The sequence below is a fragment of the Podarcis vaucheri genome (assembly GCF_965113315.1).
Source record: "Podarcis vaucheri genome assembly, chromosome: 1".
NCBI lineage: Eukaryota > Metazoa > Chordata > Lepidosauria > Squamata > Lacertidae > Podarcis > Podarcis vaucheri.
Window position 1 is genome coordinate 72,056,711 of NC_138759.1, and position 12,155 is coordinate 72,068,865.

Sequence of the window (12,155 nt, forward strand, 5' to 3'; positions counted from 1 at the left end):
TGAGCAGAAGATTGGGGCCCACCACAACTGATTGTTCTCAACATTGGGGGGGGGGTATTTTATTGAGGGCCTGAAGGGACCTGGGCCCCTTAGAGTTGGTGCCTACATCTTCTCCTGAGACTGAGGAGTCAGATGCCTCCCCACCCCACGCTTCATTGTTCAGTGGCACAGAGGAGTGCATTAGAAGGGAAGCAATGGAATGGAGGAGTGCCCATCTTCTGGCCAGAGGATTGGCCCTATGAGGCTCTGGAATTCTCTACCAGGTGGTGGAGCCTGGATGAGGTATTCAGGAGGCAGAGGCCTAAAAGGCCTCAGTCTGCTCTAGCCTTTGTTGGAACATGTTGCTCACCTGGAGTTCTCTAGGCCAGCTGCTTTCTCTGTGGGATCTTGTGATGACCAGAACTGGAATGTGACATTGGCCTTGGTTTATGCTGTGTGAGTTTGAGAGTGGCTATGTGACAGCCATTTTGAATGTTTGTCATGCTCAATTGCTTTTAGGCTTGACAGGTAAATATGTGTAGCGCATCATTCTTTCAAACTTGTATTTATTGGAGTTTTTTAATTTCTTAGTGTCCAGGTCTCTAATTAAAAAGCAGGAGGCGGAATCCCATGTCAGCCTTACCTGACTCTCTGTATACTAATAAAAAAAGTAGTACATAGATCCAAAATAATGAACATCCTTCTTATTGTTTACTTTAATAAGTGTCAACTCTGATCACTTCTTTGGGCAAGACATAGTAACAGCACTGTTGGTGGTATGCCATTGGCATTATTAAATCTGGTTTACATGACCAAGCACAAAATATTTTATTAGTACGAGTGACCACTCTGGTTTTGGGATGCTAATTAATGCTATTACTGCAAACACCAACAGAGATAAGTGGTTTCAGGGTAACGAAGAGCAGTTAATCACCAATGAGTGTAAGCTAGGTCCATCATTCTAGTTTCTTTTGTGTGAGAGTTGAACATCTATGCAAAAGATGCTGAGTCTCATGCTTTGTTTCAGGGAGTTGTACAGGATAGGCACAAATCCAAGGTAAGTCTCTTTCATTTCAGTAGATCTTATTAAAAAAGAAGTTTAGGGTGGATTTTGTCCTTTGTGATGCAGCTACTGATAATGTTCATCTCTGTACTCTTCAAAAAGGTACATGAAGCATGGATAGTACAACCGAGGAAAATATTATTCGGTTAAAGATTGCCAAAACATTTACGTGGAAATTGAAGCTGGTTCATTGTTCCCTGAAGAATACTTGACTTCTCTCTGTAGGTAGCTGACATATGAAACACTGGGAATGTTCTCAGTCAGGGGGCATCAGTGGGCATTAGGGCCCTAGCAGCTGCCTGTGACTGACACACCAGGCCTGAGATTACAGGCTAGAGGTGCCAGAAGCCTGAGCTGTTTAGTTCATTTTGGAGGGCTATTTTAGTGAAATGGCAATACTTGCCTATTTCACCTACTGGAGTGTGAGGTTATATTCACATAGCAGTTTATTCCATTTTCCTGATTCTTGTTTCTGGGTGTGATGTTTGGGGAATACTCAAATCCTTCTATGCACAGGCAACAACCTTTCAAGCTGGGAACCCTCTTAGTGGGAACCCTCTAAAAAAATGTTTTAAATGCTGAATGGATTCCAAGAAGAACCAAGGAGAGTATGCCCATCACTTAGATAGGACAAGGCAATCTCTAGGTGTCTACCTAACCATATTCTATATTTTAATCAGTGGCTCAAATAGGAGTCCCTACTCTGCAAATCAGTTTGAAAATGCTGGTGTTCCAGAAGCAGCATGGAGGCTGCTATTCAAAAGAAATGAGTCTAAGTAAAAAGGGCTATTTTTACTTGGGCCCATTTAAAGGAGATTATTAATATTGAATTTATATACCGCCCTATACCCAGAGGTCTCATGGTGGTTCACAGAATAAAATCAAAATATAAAACCAAAAGTACATTATTAAAATAAAAACAACCCAATAACTGCCCCCTCCCGAAAGGGCATAGGATGTCAATCAAATCAACCAAAGGCCTGGTTAAAAAAGAAAGTTTTTGCCTGGTGCCTAAAGTAGTATAATGAAGGCGTTAGGCGAACTTTCCTGGGGAGAGCATTCCACAGATTGTGAGCCACTGCAGAAAAGCCCATTCTCGTGTTGCCACCCTCCAGACCTCTTGAGGAGGAGACAGCACACAAAGAAGGGCCTCAGAAGATGACCTTAGGGTCCAGGTAGGTTCATATGGAAAGAGGCGTTCATTGAAGTATTGTGGTCCTGAGCCATTTAAGGCTCTATAGGTCAAAACCAGCACTTAGAATTGGGCCCTGAAGCTAACTGGTAGCCAGTTCAGTTGGACCAGGATCGGTGTAATAGGTTCAAACCGTCTGGTTCCAATGTGCAACCTGGCCACTAAATTCTGCACTAAGCTGAAGTTTCCAAACCATCTTCAGAGGGAGCCCTACATATAACACATTGCATAATCTAACCTTGAGGTTACAAGAGCATAGACAACAGTAGTTAGGCCATCCCTAAGGGCAGATATTAAATGGTTTCCAATTTTCTTTTAATGATAAACTAGCCCGCAAGCTTCAGAGCAATAAGCAATCAGAGCAAAAGAAAGGCATAAACACATGCACACATACAGCACACCAAAATTGAGAATTAAAAGTTGGTATATTATATAATACAGATTGCCAATGAGCAGGTATAATTTTGCATAGAGGACAGGCATGTGTGAGCTAATGTCCTTCTACTATTTGGTCTTTCTTCCTGCAACCCCCCCCTGTCCAAATGATTTCCTCCCAGCTGGAAGTAAGCCACTGGGGATGCAGTTTCGGAGGGAGGGAAATCTAGGTAGAGGAAGCCCCAGCATTCCCTCCCTGCCTGCCAACTTCCTGCTTTAGGCCCAACTTCTTTATTTGGACGGGTGGCCTTCTTTCACAGACCCAAAGGCAGACTCCACTGGGCAAAAACAATCAACAAAGAAATGGGGGCCGGTGCTTAGTGGCCCTCGTTTGCCATTTCTAGAACCCTTTTCAGCTTTCCAAGCCTCTGATTGTTTTGTTGTCTCTGAAATGAAGCTGTTTAAAAGGCTGAATCTGGGGGGAAATGACTTGGAGTTTGTTGTTGAGCTTTCAAAATTAAGAATGACTAATGAGACACCTACAAAGAGATGGAGTGGCCAACAGAGCGCCGTTATCCTGGGTTTCTTTCTGTGCTCCTATTCAGCTCTTATAATGGTAATCAAGTCCAATTACAAATGCATGCAAGTGCCTGATGTAATCTGTCAGTTGTGTTTCTGAAGAAACCTTGCACCAGTTCAGTATTGGTCATTAGATAATAAGGATTGATAAAAAGTAGGGGGCAAAATGTTAAAAATGCTCCTATCGATTAGAATGCACCTTAATAATGAAACCATGGGCCTGGGGACGAAAGCCATGGATCATTTTGACAATTCGGCCTTAGATTGTGGATGAGCCCAAATAGGGACAATTAATCCCTCAGAGCCACAAATCGTAAATAAAGCAGTTGTTGCTCATTACAACCTGACCTTGCTAAACAGCACAAGTGACTTTCTGGGAGTTGAAAAGTTTACAAACCTGCATCGAGAAAGAATTATTTCAGGCTGCAGATTTGGAAATAACCCTGATTGAAGTCAAGCCGATCAAAGGCAGTTTTAAACGGCATGGCTCTCTCGGGTGAGATCGGTAAGCAAGCTTGCCACAATGTTTTCTTGTTCTTTAAAAAGCAACTTAAAACAGAAGAGGCAGCAAACAGTTCACGGAAGTCAAAAGTCGTGCTCTGTTTGATTCCTCAGTGGAGCATCACTTGGTTGCTGGTCAAAGGAGATATGTGCTTTCTTGTGCTGATAACTGCATCAGACGCCCTAGATTACTGCAATATATATTTATTCCTATTGAATAGTAATGTCTGTGTAGATTTTAGGGAGTCCTATGTTTTCAGTTCTTTTAAGACCAACCTCCAGCCTAAACCAGCCTTTCCCAACCTGGTGCCCTCAAAACATTTTGGACTACAACTCCCATATACCCTAGTGCCTAGTCAGTGTGTGCTTGCTAGGGCTGATGAGAGTTGTAGCCTCAGGCTGGGGAAGTCTGGCTTAAACACTACAATTTTATGATTACGATTTACCCCTGCTTTGTTCTAAATCCCCGTCGTCTGAAGGCGTGTTCAGCCACTACATTGCTGAAGGTAGGTACTGCCACATGTCTACTGCTTTGGGTTCCATAAGGCAGAAGATGCTTATGTTTGCCTGGGCACATTTTCTACCTTTAAAATTTTAACGCTCCTAGATGTTTCTTTGCTTGGGTGCTTCAAACAACTGCATTATAGACTTCAACACCCATGATGCAGTGTGACTGTGACTGAAATGTACTTGTGCAAAACATGCAAAGGCCTGCATAACACTGAAAACAGGAAATACCCCAGTGCTTGGAATCTGTAGGATCAACTCATGTTTTGCAGACCTGCACTCCTGCATTCATCAACTTTAGTGGAATTGCAAATGCCACACCAAAGTCAAATGTACACAAAGCTTCCAGACCTCATGTGCTGATTGAAAGCTTGTATGCTCTGTGCTTTAGTTGGCCACTTCATATCTATCTGCCTTCAAATGACATCTACAATGAGGTGATGATCAATTCCAGAGAAAGGACTTCTCATAATTTTCTAAGGAAAACATTATGCATGATCAGTGCTTTTTTCTGGGGGGACGCAGGGGGTACGCATCTTGTGAATAAACATCTTGTGAATCTAAGTTTGGCCTCATTGAGGGGCAGTATTTCAATATGAGTAGGAAAATGAGAGTACCCCTAAACATCTTTTTAGAAAAAAAGCTCTGCATATGATAGCATTACATCAATAATAAGGCCATAGCATAAAGTTGCAGCGTTTCGAACTTTTTGGTTTAGAGAAAAGGTGAGTAAGAAGAGATGGCATGCAGAAAATGGATAGATAAAAGTTTTCTCCCTCTCTCATAACGCTAGAACTCAGGAACATCCAATGAAGCTAACTGTTGGAAGATTCAGGACAGACAAAAGAAAGCTCTTCACAAAGTGCATAGCTAAACCACGGGACTCCTTCCCACAGATGGCAGTGATAACAGCCACCAAGTTGAATGCCTTTCAAAGAGGATTGGATAAATTCCTGGAGGAGAAGGCTGCTAGCCTTCACAATGCAATATTTTTCTGAATACCAGTTGCTAGAAAGGACAGGAGGGGAGAGTGCTTTTCTGCTTGGATTCTGCTTATGGGCTTCCCACAGGCATCTGGGTAGTCCTTTGGAGAACAATGTGCTGGACTACATGAGCCACTGATGTGATCTGGCAGGCTGTTCTCACGTTCTTAAGCTGGCATATGCGTGAAGGCCAGAGATTACTCTGGAAACCAGGGTGGGGAGAAGCAGTTCTTCAGAGAAAAAGTCCTACATGAAGAGTTATAAAGAGAGAGGCTTGGTATTGCATGGCAAGGTCCCAAAACCCTCCCGGGAAGTGGAATAAAGACCCATGAAACAGTATTTTTGGTTAATGGGCGAAAAAGGCCACAACTTTATTGGTTACAGAATGTGAGTGGTATTGGCTTAGGCATTGGAAACCACATGACTATATCTGACTCCTGCCCGTCTGCAGGAGTCTTGGAAGGGTTAACCACCAGTAGGGGGAGCCCTGCTGATGCACATCAACCAGGGACTCTCCCAGGGTCACCGCTAGGGGTCGTGCCATGGCCCTAGTCCCCTGTCTGGGGCTTTGGACAGAGACCATGCCCCCAGATTCCTTTAATGGAATACCCTTGAATTAGGAGGGATAGGTGATGGCCACTACATCCCCTCCCCTTCAACCTAATACTCCAGTGCCTAACTGCCAAACCTTACAAAGTTGTGACAATTTGCTACGAGGTAGGCGGAAAAACCAAATGGCTGGTGCTAATTTGCCAAGTGGCAAAATTCCTACCAGGCCCCTTGGATGACCAAGGTGCCCAACCGAGGTCCATAGCAAGGTCAAGAAATAAAAGAGCCTAACCTAAGGGAGGGAGGGAGGGAGGGCAGGAGAACTGGCCAAGCAGGGAGAAAAACAGGGGTGAGTCCTCGGCTGTGGGCAGTTTGAATAGCCCACGCCATGCCCCTGGACCGTCCGAACTGGACGGCCTAAGGGTGATGTGGCCAAGGACCATCCAATGCGACAGGGGCGATCCCGCTCTGCGTGTGGGGGGAGGGCTTGCTCCAAGCCTGCAATGACACCTCACCAGGAACGGGAAATGGCTTTGTGTGAAGAGTAGCTGACAAATAAAGCACTGGTGGTTTTCACAAACTGCAAAAATGGCCTGGGTAGCTGAGCTGCTGGGGTACATCACAAACCTATGTAATGATACAGTATTGATTCATAATGAGGAAAGGGACAAGATGTCCATGAAGAAAAACTTTTGTTTCCGTTTTTCTCCACCCCAAAATCTCTTTCACCTGTGGATATATCTGCCTCTGACTCCATGGAACAAGGATATCTGAAAGGTACTCTCTAAAATCTGAATAATGAATTATCTTTAAATCTTTGTAAACATCTGTTTGTGATTTTGAAGGTCTAGGAATGCACACCCAGAGTATTAATGGAACCAAATAGATGTGGCAAGCAAGCAGTGGAACCCAAAATTGGATTGAATAATGTGAATGGTTATATTATAAAATCATTCAGCAATTTCATGTAATGGCTATAGCAAAGTGAATCCTGCTCCATGTAATTCAGTACAAAGTACTTGCCCAGAATAATGAGAGATTCTTTTTGCCCCTTTAATCTCTTTTCTTTTGTTTTAACTGCATGCAGTTAAATGCATCTTTAAACAAAGCTAGAGATCACTAAAGTCTTAAATCTCTATGCTTCTTTAAATGTAACTCCACTTAATGACCAGGGGTGGCTTCAGATGAATATAGCTGTTTTAGTTACACAGGAAGCAGACAAATAGATAATGGGAGATATCCGCATTCCTTCTGTTGTCAAGAAATCTAATGATATCAATGTGAGTAGTCCTTGAGAAAAGTACACTTCTCAGGTGTACTTGTGCCTCTTGTGCACGTGGTAGTGTAGCAGGAACCAGAGAGGGGAGGGGCAGTACCTCCTGGTGGTACCAAGAGGTGGATAAGTGGGTGGAAGGAAATGGCGAATGGAGGCAGTTGGCTTATGGGTTGTGCAGATGGGAAGGAGGAAGTGGTTGAGAATTCTATTCTACTTCAGTTTAAAATCTGAGACCAAGAAGACCTATAATATTGTAAAGCCCACATGGATTCTTTGAGCCAGGAAATATGAGGTTCAGTGACATTAATACTTTCAACTTTGTAGAGTCAATCCATTACCATGTTCAGGAGAGAGCCAGGGATCACCTTTGTGCCTGGTGGAGTAGCTGTCTGCATGCCATAAGCATTTGAACACTGGCCCAGCAAGTACTTTACCCGGGCCTAGGAATCTTGTCACAGAAAGTTCACAGCTAAACTACATGGGACACCCTGCCCTGTAAGTATAGCTGAGATCCAACAAAAATAATGTCCCTTCTGCATCACATAGATTTGTTTCTGATGAAGTGGACTCTGGTCGATGAAAGCTTATGCTTCAAGGCTGTTTTGGTGCAACAGAGGCTGTGCCTTTGGAAATAGATCATTCCAGCACTGTCACAATTCTCCCAATACCAGGCAAGCACAGCACATAATACAACTGAACATATTTTGTTACCGTGGTATCCCAAACATTGAGATAGTCAGAAGTTTAGGAGCCATTGTTTTCATGGTGTTTATATAAGTGAATAAACATATGTATCTAACCTTGGTATTTTCTCAACAGAGGTCAAGATGGCTGACAACAGTGCGTGCCTCTAAATTAACAATTTCAAACCATTAATTCCAAAAGCTTTAAGGGTGGGATTCATCTATGTGTCCTGTCAGTGGCACTTCACCCCCTCCCTCCATGTGTCCCCCAAATGGCTTGTGGGGAGAACCCCCATAACAGCACACAGGGGTGAGGAGAGAGGGGATCATTTAATTTAGGAAGCTGACATGTTTGCCCTGACTGAAAAATTAATGTACCATGATGCTGAATTCCTTCCTAAAGCACTAAAACAGCGGTATAAAAAAGGCATGACAGCATCAGTGAAAGTTATTCAAGCATACTTTCCCAAAGATTGTATCTTTTCCCACTGGTGCCAATACATATCTAACACTTTTCCCCCAATAAAGATTTTACTATTTCATGGATATGCACAAGCTCTTCTTTAACTCTTTTTTTCATAGTGAGTTGTTGGCAATTCATAAAGAAAGATCTCATATCTGATTAGCATTTTTCATTGCGGTAGGCAAACTTAGGCCACCCCTTGGAATCTCACAGCTGTGTCGGTGTATATAACAGACTTATCATACTTTCCAGCAGAAATCACTCACCTGATGAAGTGGAGTTGCTAAACCAGCTTCCTAGCAGGTGGGTTGCTGTTGCTTACTGGAGGGAGAGAGGGAGGTGGGAAGAGGAGGGGAGGTCAAACACATGGGTGTGGCCAATCTGGTGCTCCTATTGATGCATTTGCCCTGTGCTGACCCCCCTGTTGCCTCCCCCTCCTGGTAAGCAACAGCAACCCACCTTATGGGAAGCTAGTGTATCGACTCCACCCCCAGCCATGAGCTGCTTCTGTTTGCTTCTTTCTCTGCCTGCCTCTCATTTGAATGTTGTACATCCATCCACCTTGCATCTGAATGTCTCGGTTTTGCATTCTAAAAAGGCAAATGGCTCTGTTGGTAGTTCTGTTCCAGTGTTGACCTTAATCTCCTTGCATTCTTGTGAAGTAATACTTTTTGTCAGGGTTGCTGTTGTTGCTCTTACTTTGGTTGTGTTGAGGTGGAATTGGTAGTAATTCACGGTTCCCCTATGAACTGGGTGAGATCTTGCCCATCAGCATCTACAGAACAAGGCCTTGTTTGTGCTGTTTCTCTTCCTCCTGCCTTTTATGCAATGAACTTCTGGCCACCCTTTCCTTCTATCTTGGCAAGTTCAATGTAGCTGCTTTTTTTCTGCGAGTGCCTTGGGAAGACACTGGGGTCACTCACTGCTTCCTTTGTTTGATTTACGCCATACGAAACGGATGGATTGAAGTTTCACAAAGCCCAAATGGCAACCATTTCCAACCTTTGTTCTTGTTAACATTAGTTTGTACCCAGGCCTTTGCAGGCTGTTATTTCTCGTACTGATACAGGAAGAAAAAGAGTGAAAGAGTGATGAAGTGATATTGGCTTTGCACTCATGGAAAGATGCTTACAGCTTGCATTCTACAAATGCTTTCATAAAAAAAATCTGAGTTTAGCTTTCTGAACAGGTTTTTGAAATCAATACAGATAGAACCGCTAACAGGAGGTAAACTACAAACCACCAGCACTTTCAATAGGATAGCTCTTTTTATATAACATTTGATATCATTTTCACAGCATGATCTCCACTTTCATACTGTGATAGCTTTTACCTGGAGTTTAGATGATTCATTTTTGTAGTGGATACTTAACTTTTATATGAGGGAAATGCAAGAGGAGCCAGCACAGCATTAAATGAACTATAGTTGCAGCATTAAATGAACTATGGTATAGTAATAAGGAGAGGGCGCTCAGATCTCTGCAATCATACCGGGCTGGATTTGTGAACAGTCTATTGATTCGCAAGTGAGATGACACACAAGTATTTTTCCTCCTCCAATTTTTATTATTTTCCCTCCCATTCTAATTTTGGAAGTGTGTGCCTCAATTAAAAAGAAGGGCTTGACCCAGCTGGTGCTAAGCACTTCCAAGTCCCATTGATTTCAGTGGAAGATGTTTAAGCATCTGCTTCACTCTCCCATTGAAATTAATGGGATTTAGAAGTGCTGTGGTTGGATTGTGCCCTCCATTAGGTAGGCTGCACCTCTGTGATTTTCTAGAAATGTGAAGGAATATTGTTTTACAAATGAATGATCCATTCCTTCCCTGGATGATTCACCCTGTGTATCTTGAAACTACTGTCTTTCAGTTCCTGAATATCTGGTGACAAATATTGATTTTCCCCACCCAGGTGGGGTGGGGAAAGCCTCAGGCCCGGGGGCCAAAAGGCTCTGGGCCTCAGAACATTTTATAGGCCGCACATTATGTGAGGATTCTGACTGGAGTCATGTTCAGGTATTTGCTTGAACACCTAAGGCCTTATTTCCAATATCCCTGGGGCCATTGGCTGCTCTTGATACCTCCATACTACTAGTCTGCAGGTCAGAAGATAGATTCTGCAGAAGATCCCAGGTCCAGCCTCCAGCATGGGAATGTTCCCCTTCTGAAACCCTGGACACCTGCTGCCATTCAGCGTAGGCAATCCTGAGCTGGATGTACTCAGTGGTCTGACTCTGAATAAGGCAGCTTCCTATGTTCCTGTTTTAACTGTGTTCAGTTGAAAACCTCCCTGCAACTGGGGATAAACCAGGGACTTTCTGCCCATAATAAGATCTCAAGAGCAGCCAGCACACCCGGGGACATTTGAGTGGGCTTTGCATATGTTCCACTGCTCCTGGCTTAATCCTTTTGCACATTCAGGCAAATGCCTGAACCCAGAGTGCGTTTTTCCTGAATGTCTATGCTCTTGAACAAAGGCCGGATGAGAGAAGTTTGGATAGCTTCTTTGTGCTCTAACTGCCAACTTCATTCCCTCCTCTTTCACTTCAGCAAAGCTCTTGGGGAAACTGTGCAACAGCTTAAAGCGGGAAGAACCACCTGCCATTTATTTTAAATCACAGCTTCGTGCCCTGTGACCCTGGAGCCAATGCTTAATAACAGAGTGGGCCTTTGTACTCTTCTTACTTTTGAAATGTCTTGTTGAAGGAGACCTTTCATTTGCTTTTGACTTTAATAACAACCCTATCAAGAACCACTATGTTTTGCAGAGTTTTCTTTCGCCACAGTTCATATCTTTCCTTACTGTGTCTTCATTTATTCGCACCTAGGATCCAGATATTGATGTGCCTTAAATTTCCAGACTTTCCTTTTTTCTTTCCTTCTTGTCTTGTTTCTTTCTTGGGACCAGGAGAGAGAATTCTTACTTATAAAGATGTTACTTATAAACGTCCAACAGGGCTTCCGCGGCTTCCGATTGACTGCAGGAGCTTCCTGCAGCCAATCAGAAGCTGTGCTTTGGCTTTGGAAGTCAAACGGACTTCCGGTATGGATTCCGTTCGACTTCCAAGATACGACTGTACATTGAATTCCACCCTTTGTTCCATGGAATGAAACAAAGAAATTAGGGGCAAGAATTTGCGAATTGACATGGACTGGAAATTGAAAGATTTGTCCATCCCTCAGAAGGAGCGAGCCTTCCCAGAGGCTCGCAGTCTGGCTTAGAGCTACAGTTCCTTTGGTTCTGGCTTCTTGGCTTATCCACTGACACCTGAAGCAAGGATGCCAAGCCACTGGCTGCCAGTCCATGTTCCCAAGGTGACCCCATCACCACTCCTGAGGGATGCAGACAGGGTAGCAGATACAGAGGGGAAGAGGTCCACAAAAAGTTTCAAATATTCAAATAGAACACTTGAAGAGGCCTAATTCATTTTCTGGAAGAGCGACCTTATGCTCACCCATCTTTAGCTTCAGCTCTGCTCACACAATCACCTGTAAAAATGTAGACCCCTGAGCCAGAGGTTATACACACAGAGTTTGAAAACATGTATGTGCTGTACAGATGAACGCATGAAGGTGAGAGATATGCCCAGAACCTGCCATCTAAGTGTTCAGCCACCCTATATTGTTGTCTGAAGAGGACTTAAGGTGGAATCGACACACACATAAAACCGTTCTGAAAATGCTTTTTTTTAAAGGTGTTTTTAAAAATGCATTGAATTTTCCATAAGGCTCACCATCGTCATCTAGTGTCACATTGTATATTGCACGTAAAACACACTTAAAATGTTTTATTTGCAGCTGTATAGCTGAGTCCTAAGTGTCCTTCAGATAAGGCAATGATGGTGGCTCAGGCACTTGGAAAAATGAACTTACAAGGTGTTTTGAAAGGCATTCCCCTCTTCTAGTTGCTTAAACAATGTATAGACAAAATAGCCAATTAAATGCATGATTTTAAAAGAAGTTCCAATCAAGGAACTGAAACATGACTGTGTTGGGTTGCATGATG